Here is a 17,424-nt window from a genome sequence, read left to right as displayed (position 1 = left end):
GCGAGGGCCGTTGGCAGTTTAAATAGGGAGAGTGTGGTAGAAAGGATGGGTGCGATCATACCCGCACTAATGCATCGGATCCCATCAGAACTCTGAAATTAAGTATGCTTGGGCGAGTGCAGTACTAGGATGGGTAACCCCCTGGGAAGTTCTCGTGTTGCACCTACTTTTGTTATTTTAATACTATTATTTTTATTGTTGTTTAGAATAAAAACTTGGAATCAGTGTGTCTATTTTCCGTGGATTGTTATTCGTTAGTTGTCTCTTTTTTTGGGGTTCCATTCCCCTGGATGGCGGTGCTGACCGCACGGAAAGCTGCAGTGGTTTGTTTAGTTGACTTTTAATTTTCAATTTTTGTTGTCTGGTTGTTTCATCGGGGGGAGGGAGGGGTTTGACGGCGGAGGGTCGATTCGCGCAAGAGCCGTTGGCAGTTTAAATAAGGAGAGTGTGGTAGAAAGGATGGGTGCTATCATTCCCACACTAATGCACCAGATCCCATCAGAACTCCGAAATTAAGCGTGCTTAGGCGAGAACAATACTAGGATGGGTGCCCCCCGGGAAGTCCTCGTGTTGCACCTACTTTTGTTATTTTAATATTATTATTGTTATTGTTGTTTATAATAAAAACGTGGTATCAGTGTGTCTATTTTTCGGGGTTGTTTATTTGTTAATTGTCTCTTTTTTTGGGTTCCCTTCCCCCGGAAGGCGGTGGTGACCGTACGGGAAGCTGCGGTGGTTTGTTTAGTTGACTTTTAATTTTTTGATTTTTGTTGACTGGTTGTTTCATCGGGGGGAGGTATGGGTTTGACGGCGGAGTGTCGATTCGCGGGAGGGTCGTTGGCGGTTTAAATAGGGAGAGTGTGGTAAAAAGGATGAGTGCGATCATACCAGCACTAATGCACCGGATCCCATCAAAACTCCGAAGTTAAGCAAGCGTGCATGGGCGAGAGCAGTACTAGGATTGGTGACCCCCTGGGAAGTACTCGTGTTGCACCTATTTTTGTTATTTTAGTATTGTTATTGTTTTTTTTAATAAAAACGTGATATCAGTGTGTCTATTTTCCGTTGATTGTTATTCGTTAATTGTCTCTTTTTTTTTGGGTTCCCTACCCCCGGAAGGCGGTGCTGACCGCACGGAAAGCTGCGGTGGTTTGTTTAGTTGACTTTTAATTTTCAATTTTTGTTGTCTGGTTGTTTCATCGGGGGGAGGGAGGGGTTTGACGGCGAAGGGTCGATTCGCGCGAGGGCCGTTGGCAGTTTAAATAGGGAGAGTGTGGTAGAAAGGATGGGTGCGATCATACCCGCACTAATGCATCGGATCCCATCAGAACTCTGAAATTAAGTATGCTTGGGCGAGTGCAGTACTAGGATGGGTAACCCCCTGGGAAGTTCTCGTGTTGCACCTACTTTTGTTATTTTAATACTATTATTTTTATTGTTGTTTAGAATAAAAACTTGGAATCAGTGTGTCTATTTTCCGTGGATTGTTATTCGTTAGTTGTCTCTTTTTTTGGGGTTCCATTCCCCTGGATGGCGGTGCTGACCGCACGGAAAGCTGCAGTGGTTTGTTTAGTTGACTTTTAATTTTCAATTTTTGTTGTCTGGTTGTTTCATCGGGGGGAGGGAGGGGTTTGACGGCGGAGGGTCGATTCGCGCAAGAGCCGTTGGCAGTTTAAATAAGGAGAGTGTGGTAGAAAGGATGGGTGCTATCATTCCCACTAATGCCAGTAAATCGGAACTCTAAATAAGCGTGCTTAGGCGAGAGCAATACTAGGATGGGTGCCCCCCCGGGAAGTCCTCGTGTTGCACCTACTTTTGTTATTTTAATATTATTATTGTTATTGTTGTTTATAATAAAAACGTGGTATCAGTGTGTCTATTTTTCGGGGTTGTTTATTTGTTAATTGTCTCTTTTTTTGGGTTCCCTTCCCCCGGAAGGCGGTGGTGACCGTACGGGAAGCTGCGGTGGTTTGTTTAGTTGACTTTTAATTTTTTGATTTTTGTTGACTGGTTGTTTCGTCGGGGGGAGGGTGGGGTTTGACGGCGGAGGGTTGATTCGCGCGAGGGTCGTTGGCGGTTTAAATAGGGAGAGTGTGGTAGGAAGGACGTGTGAGATCATACCAACATGAATGCATCAGATCCCATCAGAACTCCGAAGTTAAGCGTGCTTGGGCGAGAACAGTACTAGTATGGACGACCCCCTGGGAAGTCCTCGTTTTGCACTTATTTTTGTTATTTTAGTATTATTATTGTTATTGTTGTTTTTAATAAAAACGGGATACCCGTGTGTCTATTTTCCGTGGGTTGTTTATTCGTTAATTGTCTCTTTTTTTGAGGTCCTTCCCCCGGAAGGCGGTGGTGACCGCACGGGAAGCTGCGATGGTTTGTTTAGTTGACTTATAATTTTTCAATTTTTGTTGTCTGGTTGTTTCGTCGGGGGGAGGGAGGGGTTTGGCGGCGGTGGGTCGATTTGTGCGAGGGCCTTTGGCGGTTTAAATAGGGAGAGTGTGGTAGAAAGGAAGTGTGCGATAATACCAGCACTAATGCACCGGATCCCATCAGAACTCCGAAGTTAAGCGTGCTTGGGCGAGAGTTGTACAAGGATGGGTGACCCCCCGAGAAGTCCTCGGGTTGCACCTATTTATGTTATTTTAGTATTATTATTGTTTTTGTTTTTATTAATAAAAACGTAGTATCAGTGTGTCTATTTTCCGTGGGTTGTTTATTCGTTAATTGTCTCTTTTTTTAGGTTCCCTTATCCAGGAAGGCGGAGGTGACCGCACGGGAAGCTGCGGTGGTTTGTTTAGTTGACTTTTAATTTTTCGATTTTTGTTGTCTGGTTGTTTCGTGGGGGGGGGGGGGGGGGGGGGGGGTTTTGACGGCGGTGGGTCGATTAGCGCGAGGGTCGTTGGCGGTTTAAATAGGGAGAGTGTGGTAGGAAAGATGGGTGCGATCATACTAGCACTAATGCACCGGATCCTATCAGAACTCCGAAGTTATGCTTGCTTGGGCCAGGGCAGTACAAGGATGGGTGACCCCCTGGGAAGTCCTCGTGTTGCACCTATTTTTGTTATTTAGTATTATTACTGTTGATCCTGTCCAAAAGCTGAATCAACGGACGCTGGGCACGTGGCGCTCTCCGGTTGCTGACGTAGATCTTCGACCGCTTGTGTAAACTTCCGGTGAACCTACAAAAAAGTCGACCCGGGAAAGAGTTCCCGGCAGCGACCCTCCGACGCTCAAGTCAGAAAGATGAATAGTAAGAAAGTGGCTCCAGGGATCCTTGATTGCATACCTCCGGGGAAGTCTAATGGCCTTTATATAGAGCCACGGGAACTTGGTGCACACAAATCGAGGTATACATGTGTCATATCCCATACCGCAGCATGGGCTTATCAGAAGAGCATGTCTGACTCCATACCGCTACAGTCTGAGCGTCTCCTTGATGGGACAGCAGAACATTCGATCGCACCATACTGAGTATGGTCTGGTCTTCGAACATGCCTGTTGTCAACAACAGGGGTTACTAAGATGACGTTCACACTGTCCTCTACTCTTTGACTTCCTCTTCTCGAATCGACCATCAAGCCGCTCGGCCAAAGCATTCGTCTCTGGTCCGGCATAGGTGGTCGTCAGTCCGGGAAGGTTGGGGGTCGTCCGTCCGCTCGGCTCGTATCGCATGAGACCTTGGTCGAGCAGGCAAACGGCTCGGCCTTCAGTCGTGCGTTGTATCGCGGCCGGGCGGATTATCCGCTCGGCCATATGGAAATGTGGGCTCCCGGTCAGATGGTTGTCCCTTCGGATAGGGGTCATTGCCTGGTGATCGGCATGTCCCGCCTGCTTTTAGAGTCCATGGGGTTGACCCCCCTTTGACTGTTGACCTCCACGTGTCGTTGACCTTGCCCTCATGTGGGCCCCCCGGCCTTATCACTGGATCACTTGCCTCCCCTTTAAGTCCAGTCGAAAGAGGCGAAGTCCGACTGACTGGACCGCCGTTCTGACTGAGTAACGACTGCCACACTGGTCCGCTCGGCCGGGCTTGGGAATGCTCATCCGCTCGGCTCACATTTGTTATGCCCGTTCGGCGATGTCCTGCCCGTGCCTTAGGTATTCCCTTGGAACCCACGCCGAATCTTCTCCCTCAATGCCAAGCACGCGCACTGCGCGCAGTAAGGGGCGTTCATTAAATGCGACCTGTGTCCTACTGACACATGGCGATCTCGCTGTTGTCAGCGTATGGCGGTGGCGTCACCTCCGATGGGACAGCCGCCGTTTGAAATGAGCGGTCGGATGATAGCTTCATTTTTTACAACCTGAATCGAACGGTCGAGGCTATTCGAGGCCAACGTTATAAAGCTCCCGATATCTCCTTTCCGCTGCATTTCTGCTCCATCGCACTTCGACGCCCTACTGCTTCTTCCTGCTCCGGCGACTCCGTTTCTCAGCTCTCCGACGACCTCGCAACCCCTTTTGATCATCCTTTTACTTGTAAGCCCTTCTTTTCTCCACTTCCTCATTCCTTTGCGCTTTCTGTTAGCTGCCCTTGTCGTTCTGCCACCTTTCTTCCCTACTTGATTTCCCTTTCTTTTTGTCCCGCATTTCTTTTTTACTTTCGACCATGACTAGCGCTTCCCAGCCGACCGCCGGCGCTCCTGGTCTTTGGTACACGACCATGGAGAGCCCGTTTGACGAGGAGGACGTCCTGCGCCTCACTCGGACGTCCTGCGCCTCACTCGGACGTATAACCTGCCTGCCGACCACCACATAGTATTAGCCACACCCACCAACCGGCCTCATGACCCGCCGTCCGGCACCGTTCTCTTTTTCCGAGACCAATTTTTGGCCGGGCTGCGATTTCCTCCACATCGATTCTTCTTACAAGTGTGCAACTACTTTCGCATCCCGCTCTGCCAGCTAGTTCCGAACTCCATTAGGCTGCTTAGCGGGGTGGTAATTCTCTTTAAACTGAACGGCATCCCCTTGGACCCCAAAGTTTTCCACTACTTCTACTATCCTAAGCAAGCCAAGTGGGGTACCTTCGTTTTCCAATCTAGGATAGGTTTTGTTCTTTTTGATAATATGCCGACCTCCAACAAACACTGGAAGGAGCATTTTTTCTATATGCGTTTCCCCGAGCCACCGGCTTTCCGTATCAAATGGCAGACGGCGATGCCGGCACAACCGGAGCTCGGCAAGTTTAGGGGCGATCGACCTATCTTCATGCAACCGACCGGCTGGTCGGCCAGCGCTATCACATCGACAAGCTGCTCCTTCCGGGAGTGCTGTATATATTCGGCTTGTCTCCCGTCCCAGCCGACTTGCCTTGCAGCATGAGTAAGTGCTCTTATCGTCCTCTTTCTTTTGTTTTAACTGATTTATTCTTTGCTTTTGCAGCCGAAGTCATGTGGCGCGCCAAGGCCACCGAGCGCCTGAAATTGAGAGCCGCTGAGATTGAGGCGGCAAAGAATAGGGAGATCGCCGAACGGGGCTTGGTCTTATCTGGCCCGGCCACCAGAGAGGGTGAGGGGACTCAGATTGTCCCTGAGGCCTTAGCCGCCTCCGCCTCTCTCAACGAGGCTGCGGGTGATATAGCGTCTGCTCAAGTCGGGGTAGAGAGCCGTTCTGCCGATGAAGCTCCCCTAGCCACTCGGAAGCGCAGACGGCCAGAGCAAGTCTCTCAGCCAACTCCATCTGATGAACAGCGCTCCGAGCGGGGTGATGAAGCTCCAATAATCTCCGGGACAGTCTCCATAGAGAGTACCCCCACGCCGCTCGGCTCTCCTATGGCCACATCCGAGGTGCCGCCCTCCAGTCCTCCCCGGACTATGCGTCGCCTCAGACGATTGGGCGACCTTCCTTCTTCGAGCGGCGAGCCGTCAGGTAAAGTAACTGCGCCCCCAGGTGACCCGAGCGGCCCGCGGTTGATAAAAACCATCCTGCGACTTCCTTCTGAGGAATATTTAGCGGCTGCTGATCGACCAACGGTTCCCGAGCAGCAGATCACTCTTACGGGTCCACTCGCCAAAGCCTGGGAGGATGCTTGGCTCCGTATCGCTCTTATGACTCCTAGTCAACTAGGCGATAGCAATTTGCAACAGGCGATTGGGGTATATCCTTTGCCTTGCTAGTTACTTTGATTTAACTTCTGACTCGATCATATCCATTTGTAGAACTGGGTGGAGCAGATTGCTATCAACAACCGCCTAGCCGAGCTGGAGGACGAGCTGAAAAAGCTCAAAGCTTCAGGGGAAAGCAGAGGCCAATCCACGGCCGCTCTGGAGAAGGCCAAGAAGCTACTGGAAGCCGAACGAGGTAAGTCCTCCGACTTGTCGAGTGAAATAGCTCGACTCGAGGCTTTGGTCAAGCAGCGGGACAAGGAGAAAAAGACCGCGACCACCCGGAAGCGCAAGGCTATTGACGACATGGACATGATGAAGGTGGAGAACCGGGGGCTAGAACAGCGAGTGAAGGACTTGGACGCCTTATTGACCACCGAACGGAAGGGCCATTCGGCCGACCAGGCTAGAGCGGAAGGGGCTTTGAAAGATCTTCAAGCTGCCCTTGACGCTTCCAGAGCCACTCTTAAAGAATATCAAGATGGGGAGCCTGGTCGGTCAGCGGAAGTGCGCAAAGCTTTCGTCCGCTCGGATGAATTTGGCGAAAAGTTCAGCGACAAGTTGTCCTTAACTTTTGAAGAGGCGATCAAGGTGGCGGTTGATTATCTGAAGACTAAGGACCACCTACCAGCCGAGCTGTCTATCCCCCCCCCCCGAGGATCTGGCGGTCATGATGGGCTCTATCCCCGACTCCCTTTTTAATTTTGATGATTGTAAATGAGGGGTCTGTGAAATTTCTTTTAAGTGTGCTGTCTTTTGTATGTCCGCCGTCCGGGGCGACCACCGTTATAAATTTTGTCTGTTCGCTGTTCGGCGTAAATGAATTTTCTCCTTTTGTTATTTGTTTGTTCGACCAACATCCAACCCTTAACTTTTTGTCTCGGTCCGAATTTTCTCGCGCTAGGTATACTTTGTGAAGGAGCCGCTCGGCCTCACGCTATTTTATTCTTTCCATATCGACAGGCCCAATCAGAGGTCAACCTTTACAACCGAGCAGGACCTTGCAGAAAGTTATTCATCCGGAGGCTTTATAGACTCCGGTTGCTCGCCTTTTAACGTCGATTTTTACCGTCATCGCCCGACGACCTTCCGCTCGGAGGGCTTTTAGCCGCCGGCTCGTCTCTCGATTTTTAACGTCGGAGCTCGACGGTCCTCCGCTCGGAGGGTTTATAGACGCCGGCTCGTCTCTCAATCTTTAACGTTGGAGCTCGACGGTCTTCCGCTCGGAGGGTTTATAGACGCCGGCTCGTCTCTCAATTTTTTAACGTCGGAGCTCGACGGTCTTCCGCTCGGAGGGTTTATAGACGCCGGCTCGTCTCTCAATTTTTAATGTCGAAGCTCGACGGTCTTCCGCTCAGAGGATTTATAGACGCCGGCTCGTCTCTCGATCTTTAACGTCGGAGCTCGACGGTCTTCCGCTCGGAGGGTTTATAGACGCCGGCTCGTCTCTCGATCTTTAACGTCGGAGCTTGATGGTCTTCCGCTCGGAGAGTTTATAGACGCCGGCTCGTCTCTCGATCTTTAACGTCGGAGCTCGACGGTCTTCCGCTCACGCTTGCTCGTCTCGATTTTTAACGTCGGAGCTCGGCGGTCTTCCGCTTGGAGGGTTTATAGGCGCCGTCTCTCGATCTTTAACATCGGAGCTGGGCGGTCTTCCGCTCGGAGGATTTATAGACGCCGGCTCGTCTCTCGATCTTTAACGTCGGAGCTCGACGGTCTTCCGCTCGGAGGGTTTATAGACGCCGGCTCGTCTCTCGATCTTTAACGTCGGAGCTCGACGGTCTTCCGCTCGGAGAGTTTATAGACGCCGGCTCGTCTCTCGATCTTTAACGTCGGAGCTCGACGGTCTTCCGCTCGGAGGGTTTATAGACGCCGGCTCGTCTCTCGATCTTTAACGTCGGAGCTCGACGGTCTTCCGCTCGGAGGATTTATAGACGCCGGCTCGTCTCTCGATCTTTAACGTCGGAGCTCGACGGTCTTCCGCTCGGAGGGTTTATAGACGCCGGCTCTCGATCTTTAACGTCGGAGCTCGGCGGTCTTCCGCTCGGAGAGTTTATAGAGCGCTCGTCTCTCGATCTTTAACGTCGGAGCTCGACGGTCTTCCGCTCGGAGGATTTATAGACGCCGGCTCGTCTCTCGATCTTTAACGTCGGAGCTCGACGGTCTTCCGCTCGGAGGATTTATAGACGTCGGCTCGTCTCTCGATCTTTAACGTCGGAGCTCGACGGTCTTCCGCTCGGAGGGTTTATAGACGCCAGCTCGTCTCTCGATCTTTAACGTCGGAGCTCGACGGCCTGTAAGGCTAACTTTAACACTGTCGTTCGGCGAAGCTATTTGCCATCCTTTAAATCGTTTTTGCTTCCTGCATTACAAGGACATAGGTGACCAATAAATACACAGTGAATTACATCAGCGCACTTCTCACCCAGCTCGGTACGGCTGGAGATGATTCGCGCTCCATGGTCGATCCAGCTACCGCCCGTCTTCATCCTCCAAATAATAAGCGCCCGAGCGGAGCTTTTCGATGATTTTGAAGGGGCCCGCCCAAGGATGATCTGGGGATTATGCGCCAGTTGTAGTTTTGCTTCATCCGTTGCCGGTACGCCATCAGCCGGACGAACGCCTTGGCTCGCTCTTCTTCGACAAAATCCAGCTCAATGTTCCTCCGCTCGGCGTTATCATCATCATAATTTTGGATCTGGACGGACTCGACGCCGACTTCGACAGGAATAACCGCTTCGCCGCCATACACCAGATGAAAAGGCGTGACACCCGTTCCTTCCTTTGGGGTTGTTCGGATGGCCCATAGGACGCCCGACACTTCATCTACCCAGCTTCCTCCCAAATGGTCGAGCCGAGCGCGCAGAATACGAAGAATTTCCCGATTGACTACTTCGGCTTGACCATTGCTTTGGGGATACGCCACGGACGTGAAGTGTTGCTCGATGCCATAGCTTCTGCACCAATCTTCGAGCAACTTTCCTGTGAATTGCCGATCGTTGTCGGAAACAAGTCGGCGGGGGATGCCGAACCAACAGATGATGTGTTGCCAGATGAACTTTTTGACCATCTGTTCGGTAATCTTGGCTAGTGGCTCGGCCTCCACCCATTTGAAAAAATAATCGACCGCCACTAGCAGAAATTTCCGCTGCCCGGTCGCCATAGGGAATGGGTCAACGATATCCATTCCCCATTGATCTAACGGACAGGAGACTGTGGATGCCTTCATCTCCTCTGCCGGTCGGTGGGAGACATTGTGATACTTCTGGCAAGATAGGCACGTCGCAACGGTCCGAGCGGCGTCTGCCTGTAGGGTTGGCCAGAAGTATCCGGCCAGCAGGATCTTTTTGGCCAACGATCGTCCGCCCGGATGACCTCCACATGATCCCTGATGCACTTCTTGGAGGATGTACGCCGCGTCTTCCGAGTTCACGCATTTCAACAACGGGCGGGAGAAAGCCTTCTTATATAGTTGGTCTCCAATGAGCGTGAATCGACCGGCTCTCCTCCTTAGTAGCTGGGCCTTATCCCGATCGGACGGTGTAGAACCTGAGCGGAGAAACTCCATGATGGGTGTCCGCCAGTCGATCGGAAACGAGAGGCCCTCCATCCGGTCGACGTGCGCCACCAAAGATACTTGTTCAATTGGCTGCTGGATGGCGACCGGCGTTATTGAGCTTGCGAGCTTGGCTAACTCATCGGCCGCTTGGTTTTCCGCTCGGGGTATCTTCTAGATAATGACTTCTCTGAAATTGGCTTTGAGCTTTTCGAAGGCTTCGGCATAGAGTTTGAGCCGAGCGTTGTTAATCTCAAAAGTACCAGAGAGCTGCTGAGCGGCCAACTGAGAATCTGAATGTATAGTCACCCGTCCGGCTCCCACATGCCGGGCTGCCTGTAAACCGGCTATAAGGGCCTCATTATTTGTAGCTCTGTAATCCAGCCGAAAGGATAGGTGCATCTTTTCTCCTTGGGGAGAGAGTAGCAGTACTCCAATCCCACTTCCGAGCCGAGTGGACGATCCGTCCACAAATATCTTCCACATAGCTTCAGGCTCAGACTTTTGTACTTCGGTGACAAAATCTGCCAAGGACTGCGCCTTTATCGCCGAACGGGGCTGGTATTGAATGTCAAATTTGCTTAACTCTGTTGTCCATTTGATGAGCCAGCCGGACGCTTCTGGGTTCAACAGCACTCTCCCCAATGGGCTGTTCGTCCGGACGATGATAGTATGAGCCAAGAAATAGGGACGGAGATGTCGAGCGGCGAGGACCAAAGCGAACTCCAGCTTCTCGAGCCCAGTGTAGCAAGATTCAGCATCTTTTAAAATATGGCTCAGAAAATATACAGGTTCTTCTCCGCTCGCCCTCACTAGTGCCGAGCCGACTGCTTGCTCAGTTGAAGATAAATAGATACAAAGTGGTTCACCCACAGCTGGCTTGGCGAGCACGGGCAGAGAGTTTAAGTATGTCTTCAGATCTTCGAACGCCCGATCGCATTCTCCATCCCAGTGAAACTTAGTGGCCTTGCGCAATATTTTGAAAAAAGGTAAGCTCCGGTCCGCCGTCTTGGAGATGAATCTGGACAAAGCAGTTATCCGACCGGTCAAGCGCTGCACTTCCCTCAAATTTCTGGGGGGCGGCATATCTTGTAGCGCTTTCACTTTGCTGGGATTGGCCTCGATGCCCCGCTCGGTCACTATGTATCCCAAGAAACGCCCGCCTTTTGCTCCGAACAGGCACTTCTGAGGGTTTAGTTTAACTCCGTATTTCCGTAGCGTTCGGAAAGTCTCCTCCATATCTTCAAAGAGATCAGCCGCTCGGACGAACTTGATGAGAATGTCGCCCACGTATACTTCCAGATTTCGCCCTATCTGTTCTTTGAACACTTTGTTCATCAAGCGCTGATAAGTGGCTCCCGCGTTCTTCAGTCCGAACGGCATTACATTATAGCAGTAGGTGCCGTCGGTTGTAACGAAGCTAACTTTTTCTTGATCTTCTCGGGCGAGCGGCAGTTGATGATAGCCTTGATAAGCGTCGAGCATGCAAATCAACTCACAGCCGGCCATGGAGTCCATCAGTTGATCGATCCGGGGTAGGGGATAAAAATCCTTTGGGCACGCTTTGTTAAGGTCCCGGAAGTCGATGCACACTCTCCACTTGTTTCCTGGCTTGGATACTAGTACCACGTTTGCCAACCAGCTCGGGAACTGGACCTCGCGTATGTGGCCGACCTCCAGGAGTTTCTCGACCTCCGCTCGGATGATTGCATTCTGCTCGGCGCTGAAGTCCCTCTTCCTCTGCTTCACCGGCCGAGCGTCCGACCGGACGTGGAGCTCGTGCTGCGCTATGCTCGGTGAAATTCCGGGCAACTCATGCGTCGACCAGACGAAGACATCGTAATTTCTCTGGAGGCATTTGATCACTTCCTCTTTCCGGCTCACCTCCAGATCGGCCGCAATGAACGTGGTGGCCTCCGATCGGGTCGGGTGAATCTGCACTTCCTCTTTTTCTTCATAAACCAAAGAGGGAGGTTTTTCAGTTATAGCGTTCACCTCGATCCGTGGCGTCTTCCGAGCGGAATTGGCTTCTGCTCGGACCATCTCGACGTAGCATCGCCGAGCAGCTAGTTGATCTCCTCGCACTTCTCCTACTTTGTCCTCGACCGGGAACTTGATTTTCTGGTGGAAGGTGGAGACGGCCGCTCGGAATTCACTGAGAGCCTGTCGTCCCAAGATGATGTTGTATGCCGAGGGAGAGTCCACCACGATGAAGTTTGTAGTCCGCGTCCTTCCGAGCAGCTCCTCTCCCAGCGAAATAGCCAGTCGGATCTGTCCGACCGGCAGAACTTCGTTGCCCGTAAACCCGTAGAGGGGGGTCGTCATGGGCAGCATCTCGGCTCGATCAATTTGTAGTTGGTCGAAGGCCTTTTTGAATATGATATTGGCCGAGCTTCCTGTGTCAATGAAAACGTGATGAATAGTGTAGTTGGCTATTACCGCTTTGACGAGGAGAGCGTCGTCATGTGACACTTCGACTCCTTCCAAGTCCCTGGGCCCGAAGCTGATTTCGGGTCCGCTCGCCCTTTCCTGGCTGCAGCCGACCGCATGTATCTGGAGCTGCCTGACGCTGGCCTTCCTTGCTCGGTTAGAGTCTCCTCCGGTCGGCCCGCTAGCTATGATGTTGATTTCACCTCGGGAAGTGTTGTTTCTATTCTCTTCTTCCCGAGCGGACGGTTTGGGCCGCTCCCTAGACATCCGGGGATTGTCTTCACGCCTTGGAGTGTGGTGCCGCTCAGGAGTTTGTCTCTGCCGCCTGTCAGGTATCGTCCAATCAGCCTCACGAGGTCTTTGTCGCCTGTCGGATGATGGTGATCGACGACCGCCACTCCGGGGTACAGGATGAGCGATCAAGGGAAGACTCCGGCAATCTTTTGTGTTGTGCGTGTTCGTCCGGTGGAATGAGCAGAACATGGGGGTCCATTTCTTTTTTAGCTTGGGCTGCTCGGCTGCTACCTCGTGGACATGAGACCTTGGATGGTGAGAACGAATTGCTTCGGCCCTCGGTCCTTTGGGCGGTTGATGAGCAGTGTGCGGTTTCCGCTCGGCCTGGGGAGCCCGCTCGGTTGGAGTTTCCTTTCTTCGGGTGGCTTGGGCTTCCTCCACGTTGATGTATTCATTGGCCCGGTGCAGCATATGATCGTAGTCTCGGGGCGGCTTCCGAACGAGCGAGCGGAAGAAATCCCCATCCACGAGGCCTTGTGTAAATGCGTTCATCATTGTCTCTGAAGTGGCTGTTGGAATGTCCATGGCTACCTGGTTGAAGCGTTGGATATAAACTCTGAGTGGCTCCCTGGGCTCTTGTTTGATGGCGAATAAGCTGACACTCGTCTTCTGGTAGCGTCGACTACTTGCAAAGTGGTGGAGGAAAGCCGTACGGAAGTCTTTGAAACTTGTGATGGATCCGTGCGGCAGCCTCCGAAACCACCGTTGAGCCGATCCAGAGAGGGTGGTTAGAAAAACTCAACACTTCACCCCATCCGTGTATTGGTGAAGGGTAGCCGTGTTGTCGAACTTACCTAAATGATCGTCCAGGTCGGTGGTTCCATTGTATTCACCGATCGCCGGGGGCACATAGTGCTTTGGCAGAGGATCTCGCAGAATGGCCTCCGAGAATTGCTGATTGATCCGTTCGGGCGATGCGTCCGCTTGGGGGGCCTTGCCTTTTTTTTTGTCTCGTATTGGTACTTCGTATGATGAAGATCCTCAATCACGGTTAACTGCCGCGGCTCCCGAAGGCGTGCAGAATAGAGCCCGATGGAATGGAACTGTGGTCGGCGGTGCTTCCGCTCGACCACCCGATGCTGATGTTGCTTGTTGCTCAATCCGCTCGGCTTGGGACTTTTGTTTTTGTTCCACAAGCTTAGCGACTCTTGTCTCGATCAATGCATCGAGCTCTTCTGTGGAGAGCATCACCGAATGCTATCGTCCAGCTTCGTCCATTGCTTCCGCTCGGATACAGGAGCGTTCCCACAGACGGTGTCAAATTGATCCTGTCCGAAAGCTGAATCAACGGACGCTGGGCACGTGGCGCTCTCCGGTTGCTGACGTAGATCTTCGACCGCTTGTGTAAACTTCCGGCGAACCTACAAAAAAGTCGACCCGGGAAAGGGTTCCCGGCGGTGACCCTCCGACGCTCAAGTCAGAAAGATGAACAGTAAGAAAGTGACTCGAGGGATCCTTGATTGCATACCTCCGGTGAAGTCTAATGGCCTTTATATAGAGCCACGGGAACTTGGTGCACACAAACCGAGGTGTACATGTGTCATATCCCATATCGCAGCATGGGCTTGTCAGAAGAGCATGTCTGACTCCATACCGCTACAGTCTGAGCGTCTCCTTGATGGGATAGCAGAACATTCGATCGCACCATACTGAGTATGGTCTGGTCTTCGAACATGCCTGTTGTCAGCAACAGGGGTTACTGAGATGACGTTCACACTGTCCTCTACTCTTTGACTTCCTCTTCTCAGATCGACCATCAAGCCGCTCGACCAAAGCATTCGTCTCTGGTCCGACATAGGTGGTCGTCCGTCCGGGAAGGTTGGGGGTGGTCCGTCCGCTCGGCTCATATCGCCTGAGACCTTGGTCGAGCAGGCAAACGGCTCGGCCTTCAGTCGTGCGTTGTATCGCAGCCGGGCGGATTATCCGCTCGGCCATATGGAAATGTGGGCTCCCAGTCAGATGGTTGTCCCTTCGGATAGGGGTCATTGCCTGGTGATCGGCATGTCCCGCCTGCTTTTAGAGTCCATGGGGTTGACCGGCCCCCCTCTGACTGTTGACCTCCACGTGTCGTTGACCTTGCCCTCATGCGGGCCCCCCGGCCTTATCACCGGATCAACTGTTATTGTTGTTTTTAATAAAAATGTGGTATCAGTATGTCTATTTTTCGTCGGTTGTTTATTCGTTAATTTTTTTTTTTTGGTTCCCTTCCCGAGGAAGGCAGTGGTGACGGCACGGAAAGCTGCGGTGGTTTGTTTAGTTGACTTCTAATTTTTCGATTTTTGTTGTCTGGTTGATTTGTCGGGGGAAGGGAGGGGTTTACGGCGTAGGGTCGATTCACGCGAGAGACGTTGGCGGTTTAAATAGGGAGAGTGTGTTAGAAAGGACGGGTGCGATAATACCAGTACTAATGCACCGGATCCCATCAGAACTCCGAAGTTAAGCTTACTTGGGCGAGGGCAGTACTAGGATGGGTGACCCCCTAGGAAGTCCTCGTGTTGCACCTATTTTTGTTATTTTAATATTATTATTGTTATTCTTATTTTTAATAATAATGTGGAATCAGTGTGTCTATTTTTCGTGGGTTATTTTTTCGTTAATTGTCTCTTTTTTTGGGTTCCATTCCCCCGGAAGGAGGTGGTGACCGCACGGGAAGCTGCAGTGGATTGTTTAGTTGACTTTTAACTTTTCGATTTTTGTTGTCTGGTTGTTACGTCAGGGGGAGGAAGGGGTTTGATGGCGGAGGGTCGATTCGCGCGGGGGCCGATGGCCGATTAAATAGGGAGAGTGTGGTAGAAAGGACGGGTGCGATCATACTTGTACTAATGCATCGGATCCCATCAGAACTCCGAAGTTAAGCTTGCTTGGGTGAGGGCAGTACTAGGATGGGTGACCCCCAAGGAATTCCTCGTGTTGCACCTATTTTTGTTATTTTAGTATTATTATTGTTATAGTTGTTTTTAATAAAAATGTGAAATCAGTGTGTCTATTTTCTGTGGGTTGTTTATTCGTTAATTGTCTCTTTCTTTTGGTTTCCCTTCCCGCGGAAGTTGGTGGTGACCGCACGGGAAGCTGCGGTGGTTTGTTTAGTTGACTTTTAATTTTTCAATTTTTGTTGTCTGGTTGTTTCGTCGGGGGGAGGGAGGGGTTTGACGGCGGAGGGTCGATTCGCCGGAGGGCCGTTGGCAGTTTAAATAGGGAGAGTGTGGTAGAAAGGCCGGGTGCGATCGTACCAACACTAATGCACCGGATCCCATCAGAACTCTGAAGTTAAGCATGCGTGGCGAGAGCAGTACTAGGATTGGTGACACCTTGGGAAGTCCTCGTGTTGCACCTATTTTTGTTATTTTTATATTATTATTGTTATTGTTGTTTTTAATAAAAATGTGGTATCAGTATATCTAATTTCCGTGGGTTGTTTATTCGTTAATTGTCTCTTTTTCTGGGTTCCCTTCCCCCGAAAGGCGACGATGGCCGCACGGGAAGCTGTGGTGGTTTGTTTAGTTGACTTTTAATTTTTCGATTTTTATTGTCTGGTTGTTTCGTCAAGGGGAGGGAGGGGTTTGACCGTGGAGGGTCGATTCGTACGAGGGTCGTTGGCGGTTTAAATAGGGAGAGTTTGGTAGGAAGGACGGGTGCGATCACACAATCACTAATGCATCGGATCCCATCAGAACTCTGAAGTTAAGTTTGCTTGGGCGAGGGCAGTACTAGGATGGGTGACTCCCTGGGAAGTCCTCGTGTTGCACCTATTTTTATTATTTTAGTGTTATTATTGTTATTGTTGTTTTTAATAAAAACGTGGTATCAGTGTGTCTATTTTTCGTGGGTTGTTTATTCGTTAATTGTCACATTTTTTGGGTTACCTTCCCCCGGAAGGCGGTGGTGATCGCACGGGAAGCTGCGGTGGTTTGTTTCGTTGACTTTTAATTTTTCGATATTTGTTGTCTGGTTTTTTGTCGGGGGGAGGGAGGGGTTTGACGACGGAGGGTCGATTCGCACGAGGGTCGTTGGCTGTTTAAATAGGGAGAGTGTGGTAGAAAGGACAGATGCGATCACACAAGCACTATTGCACCGGATCCCATCAGAACTCCGAATTTAAGCTTGCTTAGGCGAGGGCAGTACTTGGGTGGGTGACCCCTTGGGAAGTCCTCGTGTTGCACCTATTTTTGATATTTTATTGTTATTATTGTTATTGTTGTTTTTAATAAAAATGTGGTATCCGTGTGTCTATTTTCCGTGGGGTGTTTATTCGTTAATTGTCTCTCTTTTTGGGTTCCCTTCCCCCGGAAGGCGGTGGTGACCGCACGGGAAGATGCGGTGGTTTTTTAGTTGACTTTTAATTTTCCGATTTTTGTTGTCTGGTTGTTTCGTCGGGGGGAGGGAGGTGTTTGCCGGCGGAGGGTCGATTCGCGCGAGGGCTGTTGGCGGTTTAAATAGGGAGAGTGGTAGAATGGACGGGTGTGATCATACCAGCATGAATGCACCGGATCCTATCTGAACTCTGAAGTTAAGCTTGCTTGGGCGAGGGCAGTACTAGGATGGGTGACCCCCTGGGAAGTCCTCGTGTTGCACCTATTTTTGTTATTTTAGTATTACTATAGTTATTGTTGTTTTTTAAAAAAAAGTGGTATCAGTGTGTCTATTTTCCTTGGGTTGTTTATTCGTTAATTGTCTCTTTTTTTTGGCTTCCCTTCCCCCGGAAGGCGGTGGTAACCGCACGGGAAGCTGCGGAGATTTGTTTAGTTGACTTTTAATTTTTGGATATTTGTTGTCTGGTTTTCTCGTCGGGTGGAGGGAGGGGTTTGACGGTGGAGGGTCGATTCGCACGAGGGTCGTTGGCGGTTTAAAAAATGGAGAGTGTGGTAGAAAGCAAGGGTGCGATCACACAATCACTAATGCACCGGATCCCATCAGAACTCCCAAGTTAAGCGTGCTTGGGTGAGAGCTGTACTAGGATGGGTGACCCCCTGGGAAGTTCTTGTGTTGCACCTATTTTTGTTATTTTAGTATTATAATTGCTATTGTTGT

The 17,424-nt window shown here is 50.9% G+C and overlaps 7 non-coding genes and 7 pseudogenes across 7 annotated transcripts; all 14 read left to right on the top strand.

Annotated features, from left to right (window-relative positions):
• Positions 1 to 47: 47 nt before the first annotated feature.
• On the top strand, positions 48 to 166 carry LOC122018042. Its single transcript, XR_006121553.1, has one exon. It is a non-coding gene; the product is annotated as a 5S ribosomal RNA (ribosomal RNA).
• A 295-nt stretch (positions 167 to 461) lies between these two features.
• On the top strand, positions 462 to 579 carry LOC122018092 (annotated as a pseudogene).
• A 295-nt stretch (positions 580 to 874) lies between these two features.
• LOC122018057 lies at positions 875 to 997 on the top strand (annotated as a pseudogene).
• A 290-nt stretch (positions 998 to 1,287) lies between these two features.
• On the top strand, positions 1,288 to 1,406 carry LOC122018041. Its single transcript, XR_006121552.1, has one exon. It is a non-coding gene; the product is annotated as a 5S ribosomal RNA (ribosomal RNA).
• Positions 1,407 to 2,107: 701 nt separating this feature from the next.
• Positions 2,108 to 2,226, top strand: LOC122018076 (annotated as a pseudogene).
• Positions 2,227 to 2,521: 295 nt separating this feature from the next.
• LOC122018372 lies at positions 2,522 to 2,640 on the top strand. Its single transcript, XR_006121780.1, has one exon. It is a non-coding gene; the product is annotated as a 5S ribosomal RNA (ribosomal RNA).
• Positions 2,641 to 2,945: 305 nt separating this feature from the next.
• Positions 2,946 to 3,064, top strand: LOC122018056 (annotated as a pseudogene).
• Positions 3,065 to 14,781: 11,717 nt separating this feature from the next.
• LOC122018360 lies at positions 14,782 to 14,900 on the top strand. The gene has a single exon (XR_006121769.1). It is a non-coding gene; the product is annotated as a 5S ribosomal RNA (ribosomal RNA).
• Positions 14,901 to 15,196: 296 nt separating this feature from the next.
• LOC122018039 lies at positions 15,197 to 15,315 on the top strand. The gene has a single exon (XR_006121550.1). It is a non-coding gene; the product is annotated as a 5S ribosomal RNA (ribosomal RNA).
• A 297-nt stretch (positions 15,316 to 15,612) lies between these two features.
• LOC122018079 lies at positions 15,613 to 15,730 on the top strand (annotated as a pseudogene).
• A 296-nt stretch (positions 15,731 to 16,026) lies between these two features.
• LOC122018072 lies at positions 16,027 to 16,145 on the top strand (annotated as a pseudogene).
• Positions 16,146 to 16,440: 295 nt separating this feature from the next.
• Positions 16,441 to 16,559, top strand: LOC122018047. The gene has a single exon (XR_006121558.1). It is a non-coding gene; the product is annotated as a 5S ribosomal RNA (ribosomal RNA).
• Positions 16,560 to 16,852: 293 nt separating this feature from the next.
• LOC122018359 lies at positions 16,853 to 16,971 on the top strand. Its single transcript, XR_006121768.1, has one exon. It is a non-coding gene; the product is annotated as a 5S ribosomal RNA (ribosomal RNA).
• A 298-nt stretch (positions 16,972 to 17,269) lies between these two features.
• LOC122018065 lies at positions 17,270 to 17,388 on the top strand (annotated as a pseudogene).
• Positions 17,389 to 17,424: the final 36 nt, after the last annotated feature.

The sequence above is a fragment of the Zingiber officinale genome, chromosome 8B (assembly GCF_018446385.1).
Source record: "Zingiber officinale cultivar Zhangliang chromosome 8B, Zo_v1.1, whole genome shotgun sequence".
NCBI lineage: Eukaryota > Viridiplantae > Streptophyta > Magnoliopsida > Zingiberales > Zingiberaceae > Zingiber > Zingiber officinale.
The sequence above is the reverse complement of the archived record's forward strand: the minus strand, read 5'-3'. Positions and strand labels throughout refer to the sequence as shown.